At 52.9% G+C, this 26,009-nt stretch overlaps 26 non-coding genes and 18 pseudogenes across 26 annotated transcripts; all 44 read left to right on the top strand.

Annotated features, from left to right (window-relative positions):
* Nucleotides 1-320: 320 nt before the first annotated feature.
* On the top strand, nucleotides 321-439 carry LOC135603631 (5S ribosomal RNA; annotated as a pseudogene).
* A 350-nt stretch (nucleotides 440-789) lies between these two features.
* Nucleotides 790-908, top strand: LOC135599952 (5S ribosomal RNA). The gene has a single exon (XR_010482289.1). It is a non-coding gene; the product is annotated as a 5S ribosomal RNA (ribosomal RNA).
* Nucleotides 909-1,258: 350 nt separating this feature from the next.
* On the top strand, nucleotides 1,259-1,377 carry LOC135604293 (5S ribosomal RNA; annotated as a pseudogene).
* Nucleotides 1,378-1,727: 350 nt separating this feature from the next.
* LOC135603608 (5S ribosomal RNA) lies at nucleotides 1,728-1,846 on the top strand. The gene has a single exon (XR_010484131.1). It is a non-coding gene; the product is annotated as a 5S ribosomal RNA (ribosomal RNA).
* A 350-nt stretch (nucleotides 1,847-2,196) lies between these two features.
* LOC135601312 (5S ribosomal RNA) lies at nucleotides 2,197-2,315 on the top strand. Its single transcript, XR_010483607.1, has one exon. It is a non-coding gene; the product is annotated as a 5S ribosomal RNA (ribosomal RNA).
* A 350-nt stretch (nucleotides 2,316-2,665) lies between these two features.
* Nucleotides 2,666-2,784, top strand: LOC135602732 (5S ribosomal RNA; annotated as a pseudogene).
* Nucleotides 2,785-3,134: 350 nt separating this feature from the next.
* Nucleotides 3,135-3,253, top strand: LOC135604000 (5S ribosomal RNA). The gene has a single exon (XR_010484182.1). It is a non-coding gene; the product is annotated as a 5S ribosomal RNA (ribosomal RNA).
* A 350-nt stretch (nucleotides 3,254-3,603) lies between these two features.
* On the top strand, nucleotides 3,604-3,722 carry LOC135602048 (5S ribosomal RNA; annotated as a pseudogene).
* Nucleotides 3,723-4,426: 704 nt separating this feature from the next.
* On the top strand, nucleotides 4,427-4,545 carry LOC135603257 (5S ribosomal RNA; annotated as a pseudogene).
* Nucleotides 4,546-4,895: 350 nt separating this feature from the next.
* Nucleotides 4,896-5,014, top strand: LOC135604608 (5S ribosomal RNA; annotated as a pseudogene).
* Nucleotides 5,015-5,364: 350 nt separating this feature from the next.
* On the top strand, nucleotides 5,365-5,483 carry LOC135601103 (5S ribosomal RNA). The gene has a single exon (XR_010483407.1). It is a non-coding gene; the product is annotated as a 5S ribosomal RNA (ribosomal RNA).
* A 350-nt stretch (nucleotides 5,484-5,833) lies between these two features.
* On the top strand, nucleotides 5,834-5,952 carry LOC135601666 (5S ribosomal RNA). The gene has a single exon (XR_010483907.1). It is a non-coding gene; the product is annotated as a 5S ribosomal RNA (ribosomal RNA).
* Nucleotides 5,953-6,302: 350 nt separating this feature from the next.
* On the top strand, nucleotides 6,303-6,421 carry LOC135604011 (5S ribosomal RNA). The gene has a single exon (XR_010484183.1). It is a non-coding gene; the product is annotated as a 5S ribosomal RNA (ribosomal RNA).
* Nucleotides 6,422-6,770: 349 nt separating this feature from the next.
* LOC135602645 (5S ribosomal RNA) lies at nucleotides 6,771-6,889 on the top strand. The gene has a single exon (XR_010484004.1). It is a non-coding gene; the product is annotated as a 5S ribosomal RNA (ribosomal RNA).
* Nucleotides 6,890-7,239: 350 nt separating this feature from the next.
* Nucleotides 7,240-7,358, top strand: LOC135599870 (5S ribosomal RNA). Its single transcript, XR_010482211.1, has one exon. It is a non-coding gene; the product is annotated as a 5S ribosomal RNA (ribosomal RNA).
* Nucleotides 7,359-7,707: 349 nt separating this feature from the next.
* LOC135599656 (5S ribosomal RNA) lies at nucleotides 7,708-7,826 on the top strand. Its single transcript, XR_010482003.1, has one exon. It is a non-coding gene; the product is annotated as a 5S ribosomal RNA (ribosomal RNA).
* Nucleotides 7,827-8,176: 350 nt separating this feature from the next.
* LOC135603055 (5S ribosomal RNA) lies at nucleotides 8,177-8,295 on the top strand (annotated as a pseudogene).
* Nucleotides 8,296-8,645: 350 nt separating this feature from the next.
* LOC135603689 (5S ribosomal RNA) lies at nucleotides 8,646-8,764 on the top strand (annotated as a pseudogene).
* Nucleotides 8,765-9,114: 350 nt separating this feature from the next.
* LOC135600183 (5S ribosomal RNA) lies at nucleotides 9,115-9,233 on the top strand. The gene has a single exon (XR_010482510.1). It is a non-coding gene; the product is annotated as a 5S ribosomal RNA (ribosomal RNA).
* Nucleotides 9,234-9,583: 350 nt separating this feature from the next.
* Nucleotides 9,584-9,702, top strand: LOC135601907 (5S ribosomal RNA). The gene has a single exon (XR_010483932.1). It is a non-coding gene; the product is annotated as a 5S ribosomal RNA (ribosomal RNA).
* Nucleotides 9,703-10,052: 350 nt separating this feature from the next.
* LOC135604022 (5S ribosomal RNA) lies at nucleotides 10,053-10,171 on the top strand. Its single transcript, XR_010484185.1, has one exon. It is a non-coding gene; the product is annotated as a 5S ribosomal RNA (ribosomal RNA).
* Nucleotides 10,172-10,521: 350 nt separating this feature from the next.
* LOC135599923 (5S ribosomal RNA) lies at nucleotides 10,522-10,640 on the top strand. Its single transcript, XR_010482261.1, has one exon. It is a non-coding gene; the product is annotated as a 5S ribosomal RNA (ribosomal RNA).
* A 350-nt stretch (nucleotides 10,641-10,990) lies between these two features.
* Nucleotides 10,991-11,109, top strand: LOC135601612 (5S ribosomal RNA). The gene has a single exon (XR_010483902.1). It is a non-coding gene; the product is annotated as a 5S ribosomal RNA (ribosomal RNA).
* Nucleotides 11,110-11,459: 350 nt separating this feature from the next.
* Nucleotides 11,460-11,578, top strand: LOC135599603 (5S ribosomal RNA). Its single transcript, XR_010481951.1, has one exon. It is a non-coding gene; the product is annotated as a 5S ribosomal RNA (ribosomal RNA).
* Nucleotides 11,579-11,928: 350 nt separating this feature from the next.
* LOC135604273 (5S ribosomal RNA) lies at nucleotides 11,929-12,047 on the top strand. Its single transcript, XR_010484210.1, has one exon. It is a non-coding gene; the product is annotated as a 5S ribosomal RNA (ribosomal RNA).
* A 350-nt stretch (nucleotides 12,048-12,397) lies between these two features.
* On the top strand, nucleotides 12,398-12,516 carry LOC135600648 (5S ribosomal RNA). Its single transcript, XR_010482966.1, has one exon. It is a non-coding gene; the product is annotated as a 5S ribosomal RNA (ribosomal RNA).
* A 350-nt stretch (nucleotides 12,517-12,866) lies between these two features.
* LOC135602010 (5S ribosomal RNA) lies at nucleotides 12,867-12,985 on the top strand. Its single transcript, XR_010483941.1, has one exon. It is a non-coding gene; the product is annotated as a 5S ribosomal RNA (ribosomal RNA).
* A 349-nt stretch (nucleotides 12,986-13,334) lies between these two features.
* On the top strand, nucleotides 13,335-13,453 carry LOC135601805 (5S ribosomal RNA; annotated as a pseudogene).
* A 350-nt stretch (nucleotides 13,454-13,803) lies between these two features.
* Nucleotides 13,804-13,922, top strand: LOC135601876 (5S ribosomal RNA; annotated as a pseudogene).
* Nucleotides 13,923-14,277: 355 nt separating this feature from the next.
* LOC135600364 (5S ribosomal RNA) lies at nucleotides 14,278-14,396 on the top strand. The gene has a single exon (XR_010482687.1). It is a non-coding gene; the product is annotated as a 5S ribosomal RNA (ribosomal RNA).
* A 5,118-nt stretch (nucleotides 14,397-19,514) lies between these two features.
* LOC135602976 (5S ribosomal RNA) lies at nucleotides 19,515-19,633 on the top strand. The gene has a single exon (XR_010484067.1). It is a non-coding gene; the product is annotated as a 5S ribosomal RNA (ribosomal RNA).
* A 350-nt stretch (nucleotides 19,634-19,983) lies between these two features.
* Nucleotides 19,984-20,101, top strand: LOC135604395 (5S ribosomal RNA; annotated as a pseudogene).
* Nucleotides 20,102-20,450: 349 nt separating this feature from the next.
* LOC135599514 (5S ribosomal RNA) lies at nucleotides 20,451-20,569 on the top strand. The gene has a single exon (XR_010481895.1). It is a non-coding gene; the product is annotated as a 5S ribosomal RNA (ribosomal RNA).
* A 350-nt stretch (nucleotides 20,570-20,919) lies between these two features.
* On the top strand, nucleotides 20,920-21,038 carry LOC135599286 (5S ribosomal RNA; annotated as a pseudogene).
* A 350-nt stretch (nucleotides 21,039-21,388) lies between these two features.
* Nucleotides 21,389-21,507, top strand: LOC135600088 (5S ribosomal RNA). The gene has a single exon (XR_010482420.1). It is a non-coding gene; the product is annotated as a 5S ribosomal RNA (ribosomal RNA).
* A 350-nt stretch (nucleotides 21,508-21,857) lies between these two features.
* On the top strand, nucleotides 21,858-21,976 carry LOC135599977 (5S ribosomal RNA). Its single transcript, XR_010482314.1, has one exon. It is a non-coding gene; the product is annotated as a 5S ribosomal RNA (ribosomal RNA).
* Nucleotides 21,977-22,326: 350 nt separating this feature from the next.
* On the top strand, nucleotides 22,327-22,445 carry LOC135603293 (5S ribosomal RNA; annotated as a pseudogene).
* Nucleotides 22,446-22,795: 350 nt separating this feature from the next.
* Nucleotides 22,796-22,914, top strand: LOC135602475 (5S ribosomal RNA; annotated as a pseudogene).
* Nucleotides 22,915-23,264: 350 nt separating this feature from the next.
* On the top strand, nucleotides 23,265-23,383 carry LOC135600878 (5S ribosomal RNA). The gene has a single exon (XR_010483189.1). It is a non-coding gene; the product is annotated as a 5S ribosomal RNA (ribosomal RNA).
* Nucleotides 23,384-23,731: 348 nt separating this feature from the next.
* Nucleotides 23,732-23,850, top strand: LOC135602209 (5S ribosomal RNA; annotated as a pseudogene).
* Nucleotides 23,851-24,200: 350 nt separating this feature from the next.
* Nucleotides 24,201-24,319, top strand: LOC135604248 (5S ribosomal RNA; annotated as a pseudogene).
* A 350-nt stretch (nucleotides 24,320-24,669) lies between these two features.
* LOC135602686 (5S ribosomal RNA) lies at nucleotides 24,670-24,788 on the top strand (annotated as a pseudogene).
* Nucleotides 24,789-25,138: 350 nt separating this feature from the next.
* On the top strand, nucleotides 25,139-25,257 carry LOC135599844 (5S ribosomal RNA). The gene has a single exon (XR_010482186.1). It is a non-coding gene; the product is annotated as a 5S ribosomal RNA (ribosomal RNA).
* A 350-nt stretch (nucleotides 25,258-25,607) lies between these two features.
* On the top strand, nucleotides 25,608-25,726 carry LOC135602632 (5S ribosomal RNA; annotated as a pseudogene).
* The last annotated feature ends 283 nt before the right edge of the window (nucleotides 25,727-26,009 follow it).

A 26,009-nucleotide genomic window follows, 5' to 3' on the forward strand; every position in this document is an offset into this window, starting at 1 on the left:
CGTAGAGCTCCGAGACGATTGTTTTGCGGCTGGAAATTTGCTGTGACCGCTACGCTTTCAGTACCGAGGGGCTCGGAGAGAGCTTTCCGGATTGGGGTCGCAATAGCGATTCCGAGATCGTTCTAGAAAGTGCCGATGGTTTCGGCACATACTTGCCGTGACCGATACGCAGTCGTCGGGCTAGGGCTCGGAGAGAGCTTGCAATAGGGATTTCGTGAACGTTCGAGAAAGCGCCGACGGTTTCGTGACGTGCAAGAGGCTCCGGACGTTGATACGCCGACCGCGACGTGCACATAGGCGAGGGACGAAGCACACGAAACAGGAGCGATAATGCCAGCACTAAATCATCGGATCCCATCAAAACTCCGAAGTTAAGCGTGCTTGGGCCAGAGTAGTACTAGGATGTGTGACCCCCTGGGAAGTCCTCTTGTTGCACTCCTTTTTGCATCCCGGGATACGAAACATCTCCCGTAGAGCTCCGAGACGATTGTTTTGGGGCTGGAAATTTGCTGTGACAGCTACACTGTCAGTATCGAGGGGCTCGGAGAGAGCTTTCCGGATTGGGGTCGCAATAGCGATTCCGAGATCGTCCTAGAAAGTGCCGATGGTTTCGGCACGTGCTTGCCGTGACCGATACGCAGTCGTCGGGCTAGGGCTCGGAGAGAGCATGCAATAGGGATTTCGTGAATGTTCGAGAAAGCGCCGACGGTTTCGTGACGGGCAAGAGGCTTAGGACGTTGATGCACCGACAGCGACGTGCACATAGGCGAGGAACGAAGCACGTGAAACGGGTGCGATAATGCCAGCACTAAATCACCGGATCCCATCAGAACTCCGAAGTTAAGCGTGCTTGGGCAAGAGTAGTACTAGGATGGGTGACCCCCTGGGAAATCCTCGTGTTGCACTCCTTTTTGCATCCCGAGATACGAAACATCTCCCGTAGAGCTCCGAGACGATTGTTTTGGGGCTGGAAATTTGCTGTGACCGCTACGCTGTCAGTATCGAGGGGCTCGGAGAGAGCTTTCCGGATTGGGGTCGCAATAGCGATTCCGAGATCGTTCTAGAAAGTGCCGATGGTTTCGGCACGTGCTTGCCGTGACCGATACACAGTCGTCGGGCTAGGGCTCGGAGAGAGCTTACAATAGGGATTTCGTGAACGTTCGAGAAAGCGCCGACGGTTTCGTGACGGGCAAGAGGCTTCGGACGTTGATACGCCGACAGCGACGTGCACATATGCGAGGGACGAAGCACGCGAAACGGGTGCGATAATGCCAGCACTAAATCATCGGATCCCATCAAAACAACGAAGTTAAGTGTGCTTGGGCCAGAGTAGTACTACGATGGGTGACCCCCTGGGAAGTCCTCCTGTTGCACTCCTTTTTGCATCCCGGGATACGAAACATCTCCCGTAGAGCTCCGAGACGATTGTTTTGGGGCTGGAAATTTGCTGTGACCGCTACGCTGTCTATATCGAGGGGCTCGGAGAGAGCTTTCCGGATTGGGGTCGCAATAGTGATTCGGAGATCGTTCTAGAAAGTGCCGATGGTTTCGGTACGCGCTTGCCGTGACCGATACGCAGTCGTCGTGCTAGGGCTCGGAGAGAGCTTGCAATAGGGATTTTGTGAACGTTCGATAAAGCGCCGACGGTTTTGTGACGGGCAAGAGGCTGCGGACATTGATACGCCGACCGCGACGTGCACATAGGCGAGGGACGAAGCACGCGAAACGGGTGCGATAATGCCAGCACTAAATCACCGGATCCCATCAGAACTCCGAAGTTAAGCGTGCTTGGGCCAGAGTAGTACTAGGATGGGTGACCCCCTGGGAAGTCCTCGTGTTGCACTTCTTTTTGCATCCCGGGATACGAAACATCTCCCGTAGAGCTCCGAGACAATTGTTTTGGGGCTGGAAATTTGCTTTGACCGCTACGCTGTCAGTATCGAGGGGCTCGGAGAGAGCTTTTCGGATTGGGGTCGCAATAGCGATTCCGAGATCGTTCTAGAAAGTGCCGATGGTTTCGGCACGTGCTTGCCGTGACCGATACGCAGTCGTCGGGCTAGGGCTCCGAGAGAGCTTGCAATAGGGATTTCGTGAACGTTCGAGAAAGCGCCGACGGTTTCGTGACGGGCAAGAGGCTCCGGACGTTGATACGCCGACCGCGACGTGCACATAGGCGTGGAACGAAGCACGTGAAACGGATGCGATAACACCAGTATTAAATCACCGGATCCCATCAAAACTCCGAAGTTAAGCTTGCTTGGGCCCTAGTAGTACTAGGATGGGTGACCCCCTGGGAAGTCATCGTGTTGCACCCCTTTTTGCATCCCGGGATACGAAACATCTCCCGTAGAGCTCCGAGACGATTGTTTTGGGTCTGGAAATTTGCTGTGACCGCTACGCTGTCAGTATCGAGGGGCTCGGAGAGAGCTTTCCGTATTGGGGTCGCAATAGCGATTCCGAGATCGGTCTAGAAAGTGCCAATGGTTTCGGCACGTGCTTGCCGTGACCGATACGCAGTCGTCGGGCTAGGGCTCGGAGAGAGCTTGCAATAGGGATTTCGTGAACGTTCGAGAAAGCGCCGACGCTTTCGTGACGGGCAAGAGGCTCCGGACGTTGATACGCCGACCGTGACGTGCACATAGGCGAGGGACGAAGCACGCGAAACAGGTGCGATAATGCCAGCTCTAAATCACCGGATACCATCAAAACTCCGAAGTTAAGCGTGCTTTGGCCAGAGAAGTACTAGGATGGGTGACCCCCTGGGAAGTCCTCGTGTTGCACTCATTTTTGCATCCCGGGATACGAAACATCTCCCGAAGAGCTCCGAGACGATTGTTTTGGGGCTGGAAATTTGCTATGACCGCTACGCTGTCAGTATCGAGGGGCTCGGAGAGAGCTTTCTGGATTGGGGTCGCAATAGCGATTCCGAGATCGTTCTAGAAAGTGCCGATGGTTTCAGCACGTGCTTGCCGTGACCGATACGCAGTCGTCGGGCTAGGGCTCGGAGAGAGCTTGCAATAGGGATTTCGTGAACGTTCGAGAAAGCGCCGACGGTTTCCTGATGGGCAAGAGGCTCCGGACGTTGATACGCCGACCGCGACATGCACATAGGTGAGGGACGAAGCACGCGAAACGGGTGCGATAATGCCAGCACTAAATCACCGGATCCCATCAAAACTCCAAAGTTAAGCGTGCTTGGGCCAGAGTAGTACTAGGATGGGTGACCCCCTGGGAAGTCCTCGTGTTGCACTCCTTTTTGCATCCCGGGATACGAAACATCTCCCGTAGAGCTCCGAGACGTTTGTTTTGGGGCTGGAAATTTGCTTTGACCGCTACGCAGTCAGTATCGAGGGGCTCGGAGACAGCTTTCCGGATTGGGGTCGCAATAGCGAATCCGAGTTCGTTCTAGAAAGTGCCGATGGTTTCTGCACGCGCTTTCCGTGACCGATACGCAGTCGTCGGGCTAGTGCTCGGAGAGAGCTTGCAATAGGGATTTCGTGCACGTTCGAGAAAGCGCCGACGGTTTCGTGACAGGCAAGAGGCTCCGGACGTTGATGCGCCGACCGCGACGTGCACATAGGAGAGGGACGAAGCACGCGAAACGGGTGCGATAATGCCAGCACTAAATCACCGGATCCCATCAGAACTCTGAAGTTAAGCGTGCTTAGTGAACAGTAGTACTAGGATGGGTGACCCCCTGGGAAGTCCTCGTGTTGCACTCCTTTTTGCATCCCGAGATACAAAACATCTCCCGTAGAGCTCCGAGACGATTGTTTTCGGGCTCGAAATTTGCCGTGACCACTACGCTATCAGTAGCGAGGGGCTCGGAGAGAGCTTTCCGGATTGGGGTCGCAATAGCGATTCCGAGATCGTTCTAGAAAGTGCCGATGGTTTCGGCACGTGCTTGCCGTGACCGATACGCAGTCGTCGGGCTAGGGCTCGGAGAGAGCTTGCAATAGGGATTTCGTGAACGTTCGAGAAAGCGCCGACGGTTTCGTGATGGGCAAGAGGCTCCGGACGTTGATACGCCGACCGCGGGATGGGTGACCCCCTGGGAAGTCCTCGTGTTGCACTCCTTTTTGCATCCCGAGATACGAAACATCTCCCGTAGAGCCCCGAGACAATTGTTTTGGGGCACGAAATTTGTCGTGACCGCTACGCTGTCTGTATCGAGGGGTTCAGAGAGAGCTTTCCGGATTGGGGTCGCAATAGCGATTCCGTGATCGTTCTCGAAAGTGCCGATGGTTTCGGCATGCGCTTGCCATGACCGATACGCAGTCGTCGGGCTAGGGCTCGGAGAGAGCTTGCAATAGGGATTTCGTGAACGTTCGAGAAAGCGCCGACGGTTTCCTGACGGGCAAGAGGCTCCGGACGTTGATGCGCCGACCGCGACGTACACATAGGCGAGGGATGAAGCTCGCGAAACGGGTGCGATAATGGCAGCACTAAATCACCGGATCCCATCAATACACCGAAGTTAAGCGTGCTTGGGCCAGAGTAGTACTACGATGGTTGACCCCCTGGGAAGTCCTCGTGTTGCACTCCTTTTTGCATCCCGGGATACGAAACATCTCCCGTAGAGCTCGGAGATGTTTGTTTTGGGGCTGGAAATTTGCTGTGACCGCTACGCAGTCAGTATCGAGGGTCTCGGAGAGAGCTTTCCGGATTGGGGTCGCAATAGCGATTCCGAGTTCGTTCTAGAAAGTGCCGACAGTTTCTACACGCGCTTGCCGTGACCGATATGCAGTCGTCGGGCTAGGGCTTGGAGAGAGCTTGCAATAGGGATTTCGTGACCGTTCGACAAAGCGTCGACGGTTTCGTGACGGGTAAGAGGCTCCTGACGTTGATGCACCGACCGCGACGTTCACATAGGCGAGGGACGAAGCATGTGAAACGGGTGCGATAATGCTAGCACTAAATCACCGGATCCCATCAGAACGCCGAAGTTAAGCGTGCTTGGGCAAAAGTTGTACTAGGATTGGTGACCCCTTGGTTAGTCCTCGTGTTGCCCTCCTTTTTGCATCCCGAGATACGAAACATCTCCCGTAGAGCTCCGAGATGATTGTTTTGGGGCTCGAAATTTGCCGTGACCGCTCCGCTGTCAGTATCGAGGGACTCGGAGAGAGCTTTCCGGATTGGGGTCGCAATAAGGATTCCGAGATCGTTCTAGAAAGTGCCGATGGTTTCGGCACGTGCTTGCCGTGACCGATACGCAGTCGTCGGGCTAGGGCTCGGAGAGAGCTTGCAATAGGGATTTCGTGAACGTTCGAGAAAGCGTCGACGGTTTCGTGACGGGCAAGAGGCTCCGGACGTTGATGCGCCGACCGCGACATGCACATAGGCGAGGGACGAAGCACGCGAAACGGGTGCGATAATGCCAGCACTAAATCACCGGATCCTATCAGAACTCCAAAGTTAAGCGTGCTTGGGCCAGAGTAGTACTACGATGGGTGACCCCCTGGGAAGTCTTCATGTTGCACTCCTTTTTGCATCCCGGGATACGAAACATCTCCCATAGAGCTCGGAGACGTTTCTTTTGGGGCTGGAAATTTGCTTTGACCACTACGCAATCAGTATCGAGGGGCTCGGAGAGAGCTTTTCGGATTGGGGTCACAATAGCGATTCCGAGTTCGTTCTAGAAAGTGCCGATGGTTTCTGCACGCGCTTGCCGTGACCGATATGCAGTCATCGGGCTAGGGCTCGGAGAGAGCTTGCAATAGGGATTTCGTGACCGTTCGAGAAAGCGTCAACGGTTTCGTGACGAGTAAGAGGCTCCTGACGTTGATGCACCGACCGCGACGTTCACATAGGCGAGGGACGAAGCATGCGAAACGGGTGCGATAATGCCAGTACTAAATCACCGGATCCCATCAGAACTCCGAAGGTAAGCGTGCTTCGGCAAGAGTAGTACTAGGATGGGTGACCCCCTGGGAAGTCCTCGTGTTGCACTCCTTTTTGCATCCCGGGATACGAAACATCTCCCGTAGATCTCCGAGACGTTTGTTTTGGGGCTGGAAATTTGCTTTGACCGCTACGCAGTCAGTATCGAGGGGCTCGGATAGAGCTTTCCGGATTGGGGTCGCAATAGCGATTCCGAGATCGTTATAGAAAGTGCCGATGGTTTCGGCACGTGCTTGCCGTGACCGATACGCAGTCATCGGGCTAGGGCTCGGAGAGAGCTTGCAATAGGGATTTCATGAACGTTCGAGAAAGCGCCGACGGTTTCGTCACGGGCAAGAGGCTCCCGACGTTGATACGCCGACCGCGACGTGCACATAGGTGAGGGACGAAGCACGCGAAACGGGTGCGATAATGCCAGCACTAAATCACCGGATCCCATCAAAACTCCAAAGTTAAGCGTGCTTGGGCCAGAGTAGTACTAGGATGGGTGACCCCCTGGGAAGTCCTCGTGTTGCACTCCTTTTTGCATCCCGGGATACGAAACATTTCCCGTAGAGCTCCGAGACGATTGTTTTGGGGCTGGAAATTTGCTGTGACCGCTACGCTGTCAGTATCGAGGGGCTCGGAGAGAGCTTTCTAAATTGGGGTCGCAATAGCGATTCCAAGATCGTTCTAGAAAGTGCCGATGGTTTCGGCACGTGCTTGCCGTGACGATACGCAGTCGTCGGGCTAGGGCTCGGAGAGAGCTTGCAATAGGGATTTCGTGAACGTTCGAGAAAGCGCCGACGGTTTCGTGACGGGCAAGAGGCTCCGGACGTTGATGCGCCGACCGCGACATGCACGTAGGCGAGGGACGAAGCACGCGAAACGGGTGCGATAATGCCAGCACTAAATCACCGGATCCCATCAGAACTCCGAAGTTAAGCGTGCTTGGGCCAGAGTAGTACTATGATGGGTGACCCCCTGGGAAGTCTTCGTGTTACACTCCTTTTTGCATCCTGGGATACGAAACATCTCCCGTAGAGCTCGGAGACATTTCTTTTGGGGCTGGAAATTTGCTTTGACCACTACGCAGTCAGTATCGAGGGGCTCAGAGAGAGCTTTCCGGATTGGGGTCACAATAGCGATTCCGAGTTCGTTCTAGAAAGTGCCGATGGTTTCTGCACGCGCTTGCCGTGACCGATATGCAGTCGTCGGGCTAGGGCTCGGAAAGAGCTTGCAATAGGGATTTCATGACCGTTCGAGAAAGCGTCGACGGTTTCTTGACGAGTAAGAGGCTCCTGACGTTGATGCACCGACCGCGAAGTTCACATAGGCGAGGGACGAAGCATGCGAAACGGGTGCGATAATGCCAGCACTAAATCACCGGATCCCATCAGAACTCCGAAGTTTAGCGTGCTTGGGCAAAAGTAGTACTAGGATGGGTGATCCCCTGGGAAGTCCTCGTGTTGCACTCCTTTTTGCATCCGGAGATACGAAACATCTCCCGTAAAGCTCCGAGATGATTGTTTCGGGGCTCGAAAGTTGCCGTGACCGCTACGCTGTCAGTATCGAGGGGCTCGGAGAGAGCTTTCCGGATTGGGGTCGCAATAGCGATTCCGAGATCGTTCTAGAAAGTGCCGATGGTTTCGGCACGTGCTTGTCGTGACCGATACGCAGTCGTCGGGCTAGGGCTCGGAGAAGCTTGCAATAGGGATTTCGTGAACGTTCGAGAAAGCGCCGACGGTGTCGTGACGGGCAAGAGGCTCCGGACGTTGATGCGCAGACCGCGACGTGCACATAGGCGAGGGACGAAGCACGCGGAACGGGTGCGATAATGCCAGCACTAAATCACCGGATCCCATCAGAACTCCGAAGTTAAGCATGCTTGGGCAAGAGTAGTACTAAGATGGGTGACCCCCTGGGAAGTCCTCGTGTTGCACTCCTTTTTGCATCCCGAGATACGAAACATCTCCCGTAGAGCTCCGAGACGATTGTTTTGGGGCTCGAAATTTGCCGTGACCGCTACGCTGTCAGTATCGAGGGGCTCGGAGAGAGCTTTCCGGATTGGGGTCACAATAGCAATTCCGAGATCGTTCTAGAAAGTGCCGATGGTTTCGGCACGCGCTTGCCGTGACCGATACGCAGTCGTCGGGCTAGGGCTCGGAGAGAGCTCGCAATAGGGATTTCGTGAACGTTCGAGAAAGCGCCGACGGTTTCGTGATGGGCAAGAGGCTCCGGACATTGATGCACCGACCGCGACGTGCACATAGGCGAGGGACGAAGCTCGCGAAAAGGGTGCGATAATGGCAGCACTAAATCACCGGATCCCATCAAAACACCGAAGTTAAGCGTGCTTGGGCCGGAGTAGTACTACGATGGGTGACCCCCTGGGAAGTCATCGTGTTGCACTCCTTTTTGCATCCCGGGATACGAAACATCTCCCGTAGAGCTCGGAGACGTTTGTTTTGGGGCTGGAAATTTGCTTTGACCGCTACGCAGTCAGTATCGAGGGGCTCGGAGAGAGCTTTCCGGATTGGGGTCGCAATAGCGATTCCGAGTTCGTTCTAGAAAGTGCTGATGGTTTCTGCACGCGCTTGCCGTGACCGATACGCAGTCGTCGGGCTACGGCTCGGAGAGAGCTTGCAATAGGGATTTCGTGAACGTTCGAGAAAGCGCCGACGGTTTCGTGACGGGCAAGAGGCTCCGGACGTTGATGCGCCGACCGCGACGTGCACATAGGCGAGGGACGAAGCTCGCGAAACGGGTGCGATAATGGCAGCACTAAATCACCGGATCCCATCAAAACACCGAAGTTAAGCGTGTTTGGGCCGGAGTAGTACTACGATGGGTGACCCCCTGGGAAGTCATCGTGTTGCACTCCTTTTTGCATCCTGGGATACGAAACATCTCCCGTAGAGCTCGGAGACGTTTGTTTTGGGGCTGGAAATTTGCTTTGACCGCTACGCAGTCAGTATCGAGGGGCTCGGAGAGAGCTTTCCGGATTGGGGTCGCAATAGCGATTCCGAGTTCGTTCTAGAAAGTGCTGATGGTTTCTGCACGCGCTTGCCGTGTCCGATACGCAGTCGTCGGGCTACGGCTCGGAGAGAGCTTGCAATAGGGATTTCGTGACCGTTCGAGAAAGCGTCGACGGTTTCGTGACGAGTAAGAGGCTCCTGACGTTGATGCACCGACCGCGACGTTCACATAGGCGAGGGACGAAGCATGCGAAACGGGTGCGATAATGCCAGTACTAAATCACCGGATCCCATCAGAACTCCGAAGTTAAGCATGCTTGGGCAAAAGTAGTACTAGGATGGGTGACCCCTTGGGAAGTCCTCGAGTTGCACTCCTTTTTACATCCTGAGTTACGAAACATCTACCGTAGAGCTCCGAGATGATTGTTTTGAGGCTCGAAATTTGCCGTGACCGCTACGCTGTCAGTTTCGAGGGGCTCGGAGAGAGCTTTCCGTATTGGGGTCGCAATAGCGATTCCGAGATCGTTCTAGAAAGTGCCGATGGTTTCGGCACGCGCTTGCCGTGACCGATACGCAGTCGTCGGGCTAGGGCTCGGAGAGAGCTTTCAATAGGGATTTCGTGAACATTCGAGAAAGCGCCGACGGTTTCGTGATGGGCAAGAAGCTCCGGACGTTGGTGCGCCAACCACGACGTGCACATAGGAGAGGGACGAAGCATACGAAACGGGTGCGATAATGCCAGCACTAAATCACCGGATCCCATCAAAACTCCGAAGTTAAGTGTGCTTGGGCCAGAGTAGTACTAGGATGGGTGACCCCCTGGGAAGTCCTCGTGTTGCACTCCTTTTTGCATCCAGGGATACGAAACATCTCCCGTAGAGCTCCGAGATGATTGTTTTGGGGCTGGAAATTTGCTGTGACCGCTACGCGGTCAGTATCGAGGGGCTCGGAGAGAGCTTTACGGATTGGGGTCACAATAGCGATTCCAAGATCGTTCTAGAAACTGCCGATGGTTTCGGCACGTGCTTGCCGTGACCGATACGCAGTCATCGGGCTAGGGCTCGGAGAGAGCTTGCAATAGGGATTTCGTGAACGTTCGAGAAAGCGCCGACGGTTTCGTGACGGGCAAGAGGCTCCGGACGTTGATACGCCGACCGCGACGTGCACATAGGTGAGGGACGAAGCACGCGAAACGGGTGCGATAATGCCAGCACTAAATCACCGGATCCCATCAAAACTCCAAAGTTAAGCGTGCTTGGGCCAGAGTAGTACTAGGATGGGTGACCCCCTGGGAAGTCCTCGTGTTGCACTCCTTTTTGCATCCCGGGATACGAAACATCTCCCGTAGAGCTCCGAGACGATTGGTTTGGGGCTGGGAACTTGCTGTGACCGCTACGCTGTCAGTATCGAGGGGCTCGGAGAGAGCTTTCCGGATTGGGGTCGCAATAGCGATTCCGAGATCGTTCTAGAAAGTGCCGATGGTTTCGGCACGTGCTTACCGTGACCGATACGCAGTCGTCGGGCAAGGGCTCGGAGAGAGCTTGCAATAGGGATTTCGTGAACGTTCTAGAAAGCCCCGACGGTTTCGTGACGGGCAAGAGGCTTCGGACGTTGATGCGCCGACCGCGACGTGCACATAGGCGAGGGACGAAGCTCGCGAAACGGGTGCGATAATGCCAGCACTAAATCACCGGATCCCATCAGAACTCCGAAGGTAAGCGTGCTTCGGCAAGAGTAGTACTAGGATGGGTGACCCCCTGGGAAGTCCTCGTGTTGCACTCCTTTTTGCATCCCGAGATACGAAACATCTCCCGTAGAGCTCCGAGACGATTGTTTTGGGGCTCGAAATTTGCCGTGACCGCTACGCTGTCAATATCGAGGGGCTCGGAGAGAGCTTTCCGGATTGGGGTCGCAATAGCGATTCCGAGATCGTTCTAGAAAGTGCCGATGGTTTCGGCACGCGCTTGCTGTGACCGATACGCAGTCGTCGGGCTAGGGCTCGGAGAGAGCTTGCAATAGGGATTTCGTGAACGTTCGAGAAAGCGCCGACGGTTTCGTGACGGGCAAGAGGCTCCGGACGTTGATGCGCCGACCGCGACGTGCACATAGGCGAGGGACGAAGCTCGCGAAACGGGTGCGATAATGGCAGCACTAAATCACCGGATCCCATCAAAACACCGAAGTTAAGCGTGCTTGGGCCGGAGTAGTACTACGATGGGTGACCCCCTGGGAAGTCCTCGTGTTGCACTCCTTTTTGCATCCCGGGATACGAAACATCTCCCGTAGAGCTCCGAGACGTTTGTTTTGGGGCTGGAAATTTGCTTTGACCGCTACGCAGTCAGTATCGAGGGGCTCGGAGAGAGCTTTCCGGATTGGGGTCGCAATAGCGATTTCGAGTTCGTTCTAGAAAGTGCTGATGGTTTCTGCACGCGCTTGCCGTGACCGATACGCAGTCGTCGGGCTACGGCTCGGAGAGAGCTTGCAATAGGGATTTCGTGACCGTTCGAGAAAGCGTCGACGGTTTCGTGACGAGTAAGAGGCTCCTGACGTTGATGCACCGACCGCGACGTTCACATAGGCGAGGGACGAAGCATGCGAAACGGGTGCGATAATGCCAGTACTAAATCACCGGATCCCATCAGAACTCCGAAGTTAAGCATGCTTGGGCAAAAGTAGTACTAGGATGGGTGACCCCTTGGGAAGTCCTCGTGTTGCACTCCTTTTTGCATCCTGAGATACGAAACATCTCCCGTAGAGCTCCGAGATGATTGTTTTGAGGCTCGAAATTTGCCGTGACCGCTACGCTGTCAGTATCGAGGGGCTCGGAGAGAGCTTTCCGGATTGGGGTCGCAATAGCGATTCCGAGATCGTTCTAGAAAGTGCCGATGGTTTCGGCACGCGCTTGCCGTGACCGATACGCAGTCGTCGGGCTAGGGCTCGGAGAGAGCTTTCAATAGGGATTTCGTGAACATTCGAGAAAGCGCCGACGGTTTCGTGATGGGCAAGAAGCTCCGGACGTTGGTGCGCCAACCACGACGTGTAAATAGGCGAGGGACGAAGCATGCGAAACGGGTGCGATAATGCCAGCACTAAATCACCGGATCCCATCAAAACTCCGAAGTTAAGTGTGCTTGGGCCAGAGTAGTACTAGGATGGGTGACCCCCTGTGAAGTTCTCGTGTTGCACTCCTTTTTGCATCCAAGGATACGAAACATCTCCCGTAGAGCTCCGAGACGTTTGTTTTGGGGCTGGAAATTTGCTGTGACCGCTACGCAGTCAGTATCGAGGGGCTCGGAGAGAGCTTTACGGATTGGGGTCACAATAGCGATTCCAAGATCGTTCTAGAAAGTGCCGATGGTTTCGGCACGTGCTTGCCGTGACCGATACGCAATCATCGGGCTAGGGCTCGGAGAGAGCTTGCAATAGGGATTTCGTGAATGTTCGAGAAAGCGCCGACGGTTTCGTCACGGGCAAGAGGCTCCCGACGTTGATACGCCGAACGCGACGTGCACATAGGTGAGGGACGAAGCACGCGAAACGGGTGCGATAATGCCAGCACTAAATCACCGGATCCCATCAAAACTCCAAAGTTAAGCGTGCTTGGGCCAGAGTAGTATTAGGATGGGTGACCCCCTGGGAAGTCCTCGTTTTGCACTCCTTTTTGCATCCCGGGATACGAAACATTTCCCGTAGAGCTCCGAGACGATTGTTTTGGGGCTGGAAATTTGCTGTGACCGCTACGCTGTCAGTATCGATGGGCTCGGAGAGAGCTTTCCGGATTGGGGTCGCAATAGCGATTCCGAGATCGTTCTAGAAAGTGCCGATGGTTTCGGCACGTGCTTACCGTGACCGATACGCAGTCGTCGGGCAAGGGCTCGGAGAGAGCTTGCAATAGGGATTTCGTGAACGTTCTAGAAAGCGCCGACGGTTTCGTGACGGGCAAGAGGCTCCGGACGTTGATACGCCGACCGCGACGTGCACATATGTGAGGGACGAAGCTCGCGAAACGGGTACGATAATGCCAGCACTAAATCACCGGATCCCATCAGAACTCCGAAGGTAAGCGTGCTTGGGCAAGAGTAGTACTAGGATGGGTGACCCCCTGGGAAGTCCTCGTCTTGCACTCCTTTTTGCATCCCAAGATACGAAACATCTCCCGTAGAGTTCCGAGACGATGGTTTTGGGGCTCGAAATTTGCCGTGACCGCACGCTGTCAATATCGAGGGGCTCGGAGAGAGCTTTCCGGATTGGGGTCGCAATAGTGATTCCGAGATCGTTCTAGAAAGTGCCGATGGTTTTGGCACGCGCTTGCCGTGACCGATACGCAGTCGTCGGGCTAGGGCTCGGAGAGAGCTTGCAATAGGGATTTCGTGAACGTTCGAGAAAGCGCCGACGGTTTCGTGACGGGCAAGAGGCTCCGGACGTTGATGCGCCGACCGCGACGTGCACATAGGCGAGGGACGAAGCTCGCGAAACGGGTGCGATAATGGCAGCACTAAATCACCGGATCCCATCAAAACACCGAAGTTAAGCGTGCTTGGGCCGGAGTAGTACTAAGATGGGTGACCCCTTGGGAAGTCCTCGTGTTGCACTCCTTTTTGCATCCCGGGATACGAAACATCTCCCGTAGAGCTCCGAGACGTTTGTTTTGGGGCTGGAAATTTGCTTTGACCGCTACGCTGTCAGTATCGAGGTGCTCGGAGAGAGCTTTCCGGATTGGGGTCGCAATATCGATTCCGAGTTCGTTCTAGAAAGTGCCGATGGTTTATGCACGCGCTTGCCGTGACCGATACGCAGTCGTCGGGTTAGGGCTCGGAGAGAGCTTGCAATAGGGATTTCGTGACCATTCGAGAAAGCGTCGACGGTTTCGTGACGGGTAAGAGGCTCCTGACGATGATGCACCGTCCGCGACGTTCACATAGGCGAGGGACGAAGCATGCGAAATGGGTGCGATAATGCCAGTACTAAATCATCGGATCCCATCAAAACTCCGAAGTTAAGCATGCTTGGGCAAAAGTAGTACTAGGATGGGTGACCCCCTGGGAAGTCCTCGTGTTGCACTTCTTTTTGCATCCTGAGATACGAAACATCTCCCGTAGAGCTCCGAGATGATTGTTTTGGGGCTCGAAATTTGCCGTGACCGCTACGCTGTCAGTATCAAGGGGCTCGGAGAGAGCTTTCCGGATTGGGGTCGCAATAGCGATTCCGAGATCGTTCTAGAAAGTGCCGATGGTTTCGGCACGCGCTTGCCGTGACCGATATGCAGTCGTCGGGCTAGGGCTCTGAGAGAACTTTCAATAGGGATTTCGTGAACATTCGAGAAAGCGCCGACGGTTTCGTGATGGGCAAGTGGTCCGGACGTTGATGCGCCGACCCCGACCGCGACGTGCACATATGCGAGGGACGAAGCATGCGAAACGGGTGCGATAATGCCAGCACTAAATCACCGGATCCCATCAAAACTCCAAAGTTAAGCTTGCTTGGGCCAGAGTAGTACTAGGATGGGTGACCCCCTGGGAAGTCCTCGTGTTGCACTCCTTTTTGCATCCCGGGATACGAAACATCTCCCGTAGAGCTCCGAGACGATTGTTTTGGGGTTTGCCGTGACCGCTACGCTGTCAGTATCGAGGGGCTCGGAGAGAGCTTTCCGGATTGGGGTTGCAATAGTGATTCCGAGTTCGTTCTAGAAAGTGCCGATGGTTTTTGCACGCGCTTGCCGTGACCGATACGCAGTCGTCGGGCTAGTGCTCGGAGAGAGCTTGCAATAGGGATTTCGTGACCGTTCGAGAAAGCGTCGACGGTTTCGTGATGGGTAAGAGGCTCCTGACGTTGATGCATCGACCGCGACGTTCACATTGGCGAGGGACGAAGCATGCGAAACGGGTGCGATAATGCCAGCACTAAATCACCGGATCCCATCAGAACTCCGAAGTTAAGCGTGCTTGGGCAAAAATAGTACTAGGATGGGTGACTGTCACGCCCCTCAAAATATTATCCATGATATTAAAATTTTCGTCACACTAACCAATCCATCCAGGATCCAAACTAACGTTTGAGGACACTGAAAAACATTCAATCAAATTCACATCCATAAAACCTTTGCATTTTAAAATCATATATCACATCACTCGATAACTCACATTTATGGCAACCCAAGCCAACTTGACAAACATGAACAACATTTATAAATCCACAAGCTAAATAAATTATACAATCAGAACTCCAACTATTCACCACAAGTTCATATCGTCATAAATTAGACTTAACATTCCGAAATTCCAAATAAGAGAGATCTCCTAACACTTTGACACAGTATATCCATTTCGATCATCAGAACAATTCATTACATACAAAACATACTTATACAACAATATCATAATAACCACCCAGACTTGCCCATAATTATGAATAGCTATCCACTGCCTCAGCCCAAATCAACATCTCGAAGAGTGACAAGCTGACCTGAAAGATTTATATAACAACGGAGTGAGCCAAAAACGGCTCAGCAAGTGACAAAGCATATTTAGAACAAAAGGAACGGTTTCAAACGAGTAAGGTATCATAATGCAAGGCAGAATACAAGAATTCTCAAGGATACCATCTCAATAGATACCAAATCATACATATCATGTCATTCAAAACATATTTGATCCATAACGAATGGAGCATAGAGTAATTGGAACATATCAATGGCAGATAGGACATTTCAGAACATATCAGTTCATAGCAAATGGAGCACAGAGTAATTGGAGCATATCAGTAACAAAGGAAACATATCGGAGCTTATCAATGACAGATAGGACATTTCAGAACATATCAGTTCATAGCAAATGGAGCACAGAGTAATTGGAACATATCAATGGCAGATGAAATGTTCCGGAGCATATCAACGACATATGGAACATTTCGAAGCATATTATCAGTGAATGAAGCATTTCAGAGCATAACAAAAACAAATATCGTACAGAAGCTCAAACGTCGTCTTTGACGTTGCAAACATATCAATCTTATCCAAAGCATGTACAGAAACACATAACCAAAGCTCTGGATATCATATCAAACATACAGAAGGTGTAGTGGGATCTCAGTCAGAATGTGATTCATCCATTTCTGAATGACCACCTGACAAAAGTCTCCCACGTCTGGGAGCTCCATCCACCCACGTCTAGGTGAAGTCAAAGGGGGCCGGCAGAGCAACGCAGGCTCTAAGCAATATCCCACATAGCGGGACCCCACAAAGCGGGCAAATAAGCGCATACCAGAATATCCTACATAGCGGGACCCCACAAAGCGGGCAAATCAGCGCATACCCTTTACCATTTCTGGCAAAGGTCCAGACAATCCCACACACCAGAGTACAAGAAGGCAGTTTCAACAATAAGTAGCATATAACGGAAGCACACGCGGAACAACCAAACGTACATGTGCCTTTTCAAAAACAATGTGATGCAAGGAACAAATCTCTCACAAAAGTATTCATTTTAGGAAAGAAATGAAAGCAAGAGTGTACAGGGATTCCAAGCAATCACATATAACTCAATTCAATAAGAAGATTTGATGAATTCAATGTCCAAAGGAATGAAACTGGAATAGGCACATATCGAAAGCAAATGCGGAACAATAGGATATACATGTGCCTATATGAGTCAATACGATATAGCATAAACGTTACACAACAGTTTTCAAGAATGCAATAATTTTAAGGACAAGAGCATACAAGAATTCAAAGCAGTAATATAAAGCTCAATTGAATGAGAAAGCTAAAGGATATCAATTTCTAAAGGAATGAAACCAGAATATGAGAAATCGACCAAAGCTCGATTTCTGGCAGAATACAGAAGGCACATTGAACAAATGATTCAAACTATCAATCGTGCTCCAATTTACTCAGAAATAATCATTGGATAATACTTTCAGATAAGACAGGCTTCATATGAATTGAACTGTCCAACAGAGAGAGTTACAAATAATTTGGTAAGCAAGTGTCGTAGAACAAAATCTCTGTTGGCAGAATTCATAATGTCATATTCAACAGATAACTGGACAGGTGTTTGGATTCCAAATCTTTCAATCCATATATCAAGGAAAGGTCTACGAGTCTAGTTTCCAATGAAATCAGTTTTGAACAAATCAGAGTTTCCAACAAAGACTAATAGGCAGCTCGGTATCAAAAGGTCATAATCTCAAAAGTTGCACAGATTCGAATCGTTACGTCTAAACAGGAGATATAACAAATGCAAGGCTAGAACAATTCAAAGTTCCTCATATTTCAAGCAAATGTAGAGATAAAAATGGCAGTGAGGAAAGATCAGGATACTTGCAATAAGACATATCAGAGCAATTATAGGAGAAACGATCAGGGAACTTGCAATAGAAAGGATCGAAACATTTGCAATAGAAAGGATCGAAACAAGCAGGAAACTTGCCTTTCAAAGATTTCGATCCGAAGATCCAAAGAAGGTGCCAGCCCAAATCCTTCTACTTTTCCTCCGTGTCCTCTCTCTGTTTCGTTTTGTGCTCCCGTTTTCTTCCTTTCTTCGCAACTACACCACGTGTCGAACATCGAGGCACAGTCACCTGCTCTCTCGTACTCTCATTCCTTCTTTTTCTTTCCCAAACGCAGCTGTCACAGCCGCCGCCGCTGCCGCTGCCACAATCGCAGCCCCTTCCACCGCACTAACTTCCTTCCTCCCTTCTCTCGCAGACATAACTGCTGCATACGCAGTCGCTGCCGCTGCGGCCGCAATCCCGTCCACAGCCCCTTTTTCCCCCTTTCCTTTCTTTTCTTTCCCAGCTGCAACTGCCGCAGTCGCAGTCGCAACCATGGCCGCAGCCACTACAACCGCAGCCTCTTCTTCCTCCGCTACTCTATTTCCTCTCCTTCTTCTCTTCCAACTGCAGCTGCCACTGCCGCAGCTGCCACCCCTTCTCCTCTTCCTCTCTTCTTCCTCTCCTTCCCTTTCTCTTCTTCTCCCTTTCCTTCTCTTCTTTCCCAGCTGCACTGCTGCAGTCGCAGCCTCAGCCACGGCCGCAGCCTCTTCTTCCTCCCCTGCTCATCTTCCTCTCCTTCCCTTCACCCTTCCTCTTTTTCTTTCCCTGCCACAGCTGCAGCTGCCACAGCCGCAGCCGCAGCTGCTTCTTTTCCTTCTCCTCTTCCTTCTCCTTCCTTTCTTCTTCTTCTCTTCTTCTCCTCTTCTTCTTCCCTCCTCCTCCCCGGCGTCACACACACCCTCTCCTCTGTTTCCTCTGCAGGAAACAGAGGTATCACAACCTCTTCTCCTGCTTCCTCTTCTTCTTCTCTTCCTCTTCTCCTTCTTCTCCTCTTCGAACGCCCCACACCTCTTCTCTGTTTCCACCTGCAGGAAACAGAGGTGCTGCAGCCCTAGCTGCTGCCACCTCTCGCTCCTCTTCCTCGTCCCTCTCTTTTCCCTCTTCCTCTCCTTCTCTTCTTCTCCTCTTCCCTTTTCCTCCCCAACGCCACACACCTCCTCGCTGCAGCCTTGCCGCAGATATCTTCTTCTTCTTCTTCTTCTCCTTCCTCCCCTTCTTCTTCCCGGCGTCACACACACCCTCTCCTCTGTTTCCTCTACAGGGAACAGAGGTATCACAACCTCTTCTCCTGCTTCCCCTTCTCCTTCTCTTCCTCTTCTTCTTCTTCTGCTCTTCTCCTACCCGACACCCCACACGTCTCCTCTGTTTCCACCTGCAGGAAACAGAGGTGCTGCAGCCCTAGCTGCTGCCACCTCTCGCTCCACTCCGTCTTCCCTCTCTTTTCCCTCTTCTTCTCCTTCTCTTCTTCTCCTCTTCCCTTTTCCTCCCCAAGGCCACACACCTCCTCGCTGCAGCCTTGCCGCAGCTATCCTCCTCTCTTCGTCTTCTTCTTCTTCTTCTTCTTCTTCCCTTTTCATCCTCAACGCCCCACACATCCTCTCCTCTGTTTCCACCTGCGGGAAACAGAGGTGCTGCAGCCCTAGCTGCTGCAGCTGCCTCTCTTTCTCCTCTCCATCTTCCCTCTCTTCTACTTCTTCTTTTCTTCTCTTCTCCCTCTACTTCTCTTCTTCTTCTCCCCACGCCCCACCGCTTCTCTCTGTTTCTCGAAAGAAACAGAGAGAGCGTGGGAGGCGGTGGGATAAAACCGAAGTTTTCGGTTTTCTTTATTTTCTTCTTTTTACAACTTAACAGTTTAGTCCTTGAAATTTTCATATTTACATATAGATCCTCCGATTTATAAATAAATCTTTATTAATATGTTTCAAAAGTGAGGGATATTACAGTGACCCCCTGGGAAGTCCTCGTGTTGCACTCCTTTTTGCATCCCGAGATACGAAACATCTCTCGTAGAGCTCCAAGATAATTGTTTTGGGGCTCGAAATTTGCTGTGACCGCTACGCTGTCAGTATCGAGGGGCTCGGAGAGAGCTTTACGGAATGGGGTAGCAATAGCGATTCCGAGATCGTTCTATAAAGTGCCGATGGTTTCGGCACGTGCTTGCCGTGACCGATACGCAATCGTCGGGCTAGGGCTCGGAGAGAGATTGCAATAGGGATTTCGTGAACGTTCGAGAAAGCGCCGACGGTTTCGTGACGGGCAAGAGGCTCTGGACGTTGATGCGCCTACCGCGACGTGCACATAGGCGAGGGACGAAGCACGCAAAAAGGGTGCGATAATGCCAGCACTAAATCACCGGATCCCATCCGAACTCCGAAGTTAAGCGTGCTTGGGCAAGAGTAGTACTAGGATGGGTGACCCCCTGGGAAGTCCTCGTGTTGCACTCCTTTTTGCATCCCGAGATACGAAACATCTCCCGTAGAGCTCCAAGACGATTGTTTTGGGGCTCGAAATTTGCCGTGACCGCTATGCTGTCAATATCGAGGGGCTCGGAGAGAGCTTTCCGGATTGGGGTCGCAATAGCGATTCCGAGATCGTTCTAGAAAGTGCCGATGGTTTCGGCACGCGCTTGCCGTGACCGATACGCAGTCGTCGGGCTAGGGCTCGGAGAGAGCTTGAAATAGGGATTTCGTGAACGTTCGAGAAAGCGCCGACGGTTTCGTGACGGGCAAGAGGCTCCGGACGTTGATGCGCCGACCGCGACGTGCACATAGCCGAGGGACGAAGCTCGCGAAACGTGTGCGATAATGGCAGCACTAAATCACCCGATCCCATCAAAACACCGAAGAAAGCGTGCTTGGACAAGAGTAGTACTAGGATGGGTGACCCCCTGGGAAGTCCTCGTGTTGCACTCCTTTTTGCATCCCGGGATACGAAACATCTCCCGTAGAGCTCCGAGACGTTTGTTTTGGGGCTGGAAATTTGCTTTGACCGCTACGCAGTCAGTATCGAGGGGTCGGAGAGAGCTTTCCTGATTGCGGTCGCAATAGCGATTCCGAGTTCGTTCTAGAAAGTGTCGACGGTTTCTGCACGCGCTTGCCGTGACCGATACGCAGTCGTCGGGCAAGTGCTATGAGAGAGCTTGCAATAGGGATTTCGTGACCGTTCGAGAAAGCGTCGACGGTTTCGTGACGGGTAAGAGGCTCTTGAAGTTGATGCACCGACCGCGACGTTCACATAGGCGAGGGACGAAGCATGCGAAACGGGTGCGATAATGCCAGCACTAAATCACCGGATCCCATCAGAACTCCGAAGTTAAGTGTGCTTGGGCAAAAGTAGTACTAGGATGGGTGACCCCTTGGGAAGTCCTCGTGTTACACTCCTTTTTGCATCCCGAGATACGAAACATCTCCCGTAGAGCTCCGAGATGATTGTTTTGGGGCTCGAAATTTGCCGTGACCGCTACGCTGTCAATATCGAGGGGCTAGGAGAGAGCTTTCCGGATTGGGGTCGCAATAGCGATTCCGAGATCGTTCTAGAAAGTGCCGATGGTTTCGGCACGCGCTAGCCGTGACCGATACGCAGTCGTCGGGTCAGGGCTCGGATAGAGCTTGCAATAGGGATTTCGTGAACGTTTGAGAAAGCGTCGACGGTTTCGTGACGGGCAAGAGGCTCCGGACGTTGATGCGCCGACCGCGACGTGCACATAGCCGAGGGACGAAGCTCGCGAAACGGGTGCGATAATGGCAGCACTAAATCACCAGATCCCATCAAAACACCGAAGTTAAGCTTGCTTAGGCCAGAGTAGTACTACGATTGGTGACCCCCTGGGAAGTCCTCGTGTTGCACTCCTTTTTGCATCCCGGGATACGAAACATCTCCCGTAGAGCTCCGAGACGTTTGTTTTGGGGCTGGAAATTTGCTTTGACCGCTACGCAGTCAGTATCGAGGGGCTCGGAGAGAGCTTTCCGGATTGGGGTCGCAATAGCGATTCCGAGTTAGTTCTAGAAAGTGACGATGGTTTCTGCACGCGCTTGCCGTGACCGATACGCAGTCGTCGGGCTAGGGCTCGGAGAGAGCTTGCAATAGGGATTTTGTGACCGTTCGAGAAAGCATCGACGGTTTCGTGACGGGTAAGATGCTCCTGACGTTGATGCACCGACCGCGACGTTCACATAGGCGAGGGACGAAGCATGTGAAACGGGTGCGATAATGCCAGCACTAAATCACCGGATCCCATCAAAACTCTGAAGTTAAGCGTGCTTGGGCCAGAGTAATACTAGGATGGGTGACCCCCTGGGAAGTCCTCGTATTGCACTCCTTTTTGCATCCCGGGATATGAAACATCTCCCGTAGAGCTCCGAGACGATTGTTTTGGGGCTGGAAATTTGCCGTGACCGCTACGCTGTCAGTATCGAGGGGCTCGGAGAGAGATTTCCGGATTGGGGTCGCAATAGCGATTCCGAGATCGTTCTAGAAAGTGCCGATGGTTTCGGCACGCGCTTGCCGTGACCGATACGCAGTCGTCGGGCTAGGGCTCGGAGAGAGCTTGCAATAGGGATTTCGTGAACGTTCGAGAAAGCGCCGACGGTTTCGTGACGGGTAAGAGGCTCCTGACGTTGATGCACCGACCGCGACGTTCACATAGGCGAGGGACGAAGCTCGCGAAACGTGTGCGATAATGGCAGCACTAAATCACCGGATCCCATCAGAACTCCGAAGTTAAGCGTGCTTGGGCAAAAGTAGTACTACGATGGGTGACCCCTTGGGAAGTCCTAGTGTTGCACTCCTTTTTGCATCCCGAGATACGAAACATCTCACGTAGAGCTCCGAGATGATTGTTTTGGGGCTCGAAATTTGCCGTGACCGCTACGCTGTCAGTATCGAGGGGCTAGGAGAGAGCTTTCCGGATTGGGGTCGCAATAGCGATTCCGAGATCGTTCTAGAAAGTGCTGATGGTTTCGGCACGCGCTTGCCGTGACCGATACGCAGTCGTCGGGCTAGGGCTCGGAGAGAGTTTGCAATAGGGATTTCGTGAACGTTCGAGAAAGCGCCGACGGTTTCGTGACGGGCAAGAGGCTCCGGACGTTGATGCGCCGACCACGACGTGCACATAGCCGAGGGACGAAGCTCGCGAGACGGGTGCGATAATGGCAGCACTAAATCACCAGATCCCATCAAAACACCGAAGTTAAGCATGCTTGGGCCAGAGTAGTACTACGATGGGTGACCCCCTGGGAAGTCCTCGTGTTGCACTCCTTTTTGCATCCCGGGATACGAAACATCTCCCGTAGAGCTCCAAGACGTTTATTTTGGGGCTGGAAATTTGCTTTTACCGCTACGCAGTCAGTATCGAGGGGCTCGGAGAGAGCTTTCCGGATTGGGGTCGCAATATCGATTCCGAGTTAGTTCTAGAAAGTGCCGATGGTTTCTGCACACGCTTGCCGTGACCGATACGCAGTCGTCGGGCTAGGGCTCGGAGAGAGCTTGCAATAAGGATTTCGTGACCGTTCGAAAAAGCGTCGACGGTTTCGTGACGGGTAAGATGCTCCTGACGTTGATGCACTGACCGCGACGTTCACATAGGCGAGGGACGAAGCATGCGAAACGGGTGCGATAATGGCAGCACTAAATCACCGGATCCCATCAAAACACCGAAGTTAAGCGTGCTTGGGCCAGAGTAGTACTACGATGGGTGACCCCTTGGGAAGTCTTCGTGTTGCACTCCTTTTTGTATCCCGGGATACGAAACATCTCCCGTAGATCTCCGACATGTTTGTTTTGGGGCTGGAAATTTGCTTTGACCGCTACGCTGTCAGTATCGAGGGGCTCGGAAAGAGCTTTCCGGATTGGGGTCGCAATAGCAATTCTGAGATCGTTCTAGAAAGTGCCGATGGTTTCGGCACGCGCTTGCCGTGACCGATACGCAGTCGTCGGGCTAGGGCTCGGAGAGGGCTTGCAATAGGGATTTCGTGAACGTTCGGGAAAGCGCCGACGGTTTCGTGACGGGCAAGAGGCTCTGGACGTTGATGCGCCGACAGCGACGTGCACATAGGCGAGGGACGAAGTAGGCGAAACGGGTGCGATAATGGCAGCACTAAATCACCGGATCCCATCAGAACTCCAAAGTTAAGCTTGCTTGGGCAAATGTAGTACTAGGATGGGTGACCCCCTGGGAAGTGCTCGTGTTGCACTCCATTTTGCATCCCGAGATACGATACATCTCCCGTAGAGCTCCGAGATGATTGTTTTGGGGCTCGAAATTTGCCGTGACCGCTACGCTGTCAGTATCGAGGGGCTCGGAGAGAGCTTTTCGGATTGGGGTCGCAATAGCGATTCCGAGATCGTTCTAGAAAGTGCCGATGGTTTCGGCACGCGCTTGCCGTGACTGATACGCAGTTAGGGCTAGGGCTCGGAGAGAGCTTTCAATAGGGATTTCGTGAACATTCGAGAAAGCGTCGACGGTTTCGTGATTGGCAAGAGGCTCCGGACGTTGATACGCCGACCGCGACGTGCACATAGGCGAGGGACGAAGCACTTGAAACGATTGCGATAATGCCAGCACTAAATCACCGGATCCCATCAGAACTCCGAAGTTAAGCTTTATTGGGCAAAAGTAGTACTAGGATGGGTGACCCCTTGGGAAGTCCTCGTGTTGCACTCCTTTTTGCATCCCGAGATACGAAACATCTCCCGTAGAGCTCCGAGATGATTGTTTTGGGGCTCGAAATTTGCCGTGACCGCTACGCTGTCAGTATCGAGGGGCTCCGAGAGAGCTTTCCGGATTGGGGTCGCAATAGCGATTCCGAGATCGTTCTAGAAAGTGCCGATGGTTTCGGCACGCGCTTGCCGTGACCGATACGCGGTCGTCAGGCTAGGGCTCGGAGAGAGCTTGCAATAGCGATTTCGTGAACATTCAAGAAAGCGCCGACGGTTTCGTGACGGGCAAGAGGCTCCGGAAGTTGATGCTCCGACCGCGACGTGCACACAGGCGAGGGACGAAGCTCGCGAAACGGGTGCGTTAATAGCAGCACTAAATCACCGGATCCCATCAAAACACTGAAGTTAAGCGTGCTTGGGCCAGAGTAGTACTACGATGGTTGACCCCCTGGGAAGTCCTCGTGTTGAACTCCTTTTTGCATCCGGGTATTCGAAACATCTCCCGTAGAGCTCCGAGTCATTTGTTTTGGGGCTGGAAATTTGCTTTGACCGCTACGCAGTCAGTATCGAGGGGCTCGGAGTGAGCTTTCCGGATTGGGGTCGCAATAGCGATTTCGAGATCGTTCTAGAAAGTGCCGATGGTTTCGGCACGCGTTTGCCGTGACCGATACGCATTCGTCGGGCTAGGGCTCGGAGAGAGTTTGAAATAGGGATTTCGTGAACGTTCGAGAAAGCGACGACGATTTCGTGACGGGCAAGAGGCTCCGGACGTTGATGCGCCGACCGCGACGTGCACATTGGCGAGGGACGAAGCACGCGAAACAGGTGCGATAATGCCAGCACTAAATCACTGGATCCCATCAAAACACCGAAGTTAAGCGTGCTTGGGCCAGAGTAGTACTACGATGGGTAACCCCCGGGGAAGTCCTCGTGTTGCACTCCTTTTTGCATCCCGGGATACGAACAATCTCCCGTAGAGCTCCGAGACGATTGTTTTGGGGCTGGAAATTTGCTGTGACTGCTACGCTGTCAGTATCAAGGGGCTCGGAGAGAGCTTTCCGGATTGGGGTCGGAAAAGTGATTCTGAGATTGTTCTAGAAAGTGCCGATGGTTTCGGCACACGCTTGCCGTGACCGATACGCAGTCGTCGGGCTACGGCTCGGAGAGAGCTTGCAATAGGGATTTCGTGAACGTTCGAGAAAGCACCGACGGTTTCGTGACGGGTAAGAGGCTCCGAACGTTGATACATCGACCGCGACGTGCACATAGGCGAGGGACTAAGCACGCGAAACGGGTGCGATAATGCCAGCACTAAATCACCGGATCCCATCAAAACTCCGAAGTTAAGCGTTCTTGGGCCAGAGTAGTACTACGATGGGTGACCCCCTGGGAAGTCCTCGTGTTGCACTCCTTTTTGCATCCCAGGATACGAAACATCTCCCGTAGAGCTCCGAGACGATTGTTTTGGGGCTGGAAATTTGCTGTGACCGCTACGCTGTCAGTATCGAGGGGCTCGGAGAGAGCTTTCCGGATTGGGGTCGCAATAGCGATTCCGAGATCGTTCTAGAAAGTGCCGATGGTTTCGGCACGCGTTTGCCGCGACCGATACGCATTCGTCGGGCTACGGCTCGGAGAGAGTTTGAAATAGGGATTTCGTGAACGTTCGAGAAAGCGACGACGATTTCGTGACGGGCAAGAGGCTCCGGACGTTGATGCGCCGACCGCGACGTGCACATAGGCGAGGGACGAAGCACGCGAAACAGGTGCGATAATGCCAGCACTAAATCACTGGATCCCATCAAAACACCGAAGTTAAGCGTGCTTGGGCCAGAGTAGTACTACGATGGGTGACCCCGTGGGAAGTCCTCGTGTTACACTCCTTTTTGCATCCCGGGATACGAACAATCTCCCGTAGAGCTCCGAGACGATTGTTTTGGGGCTGGAAATTTGCTGTGACTGCTACGCTGTCAGTATCGAGGGGCTCGGAGAGAGCTTTCCGGATTGGGGTCGGAATAGCGACTACGAGATTGTTCTAGAAAGTGCCGATGGTTTCGGCACGCGCTTGCCGTGACCGATACGCAGTCGTCGGGCTACGGCTCGGAGAGAGCTTGCAATAGGGATTTCGTGAACGTTCGAGAAAGCGCCGACGGTTTCGTGACGGGT

Source organism: Musa acuminata, chromosome BXJ2-1, assembly GCF_036884655.1.
Source record: "Musa acuminata AAA Group cultivar baxijiao chromosome BXJ2-1, Cavendish_Baxijiao_AAA, whole genome shotgun sequence".
NCBI lineage: Eukaryota > Viridiplantae > Streptophyta > Magnoliopsida > Zingiberales > Musaceae > Musa > Musa acuminata.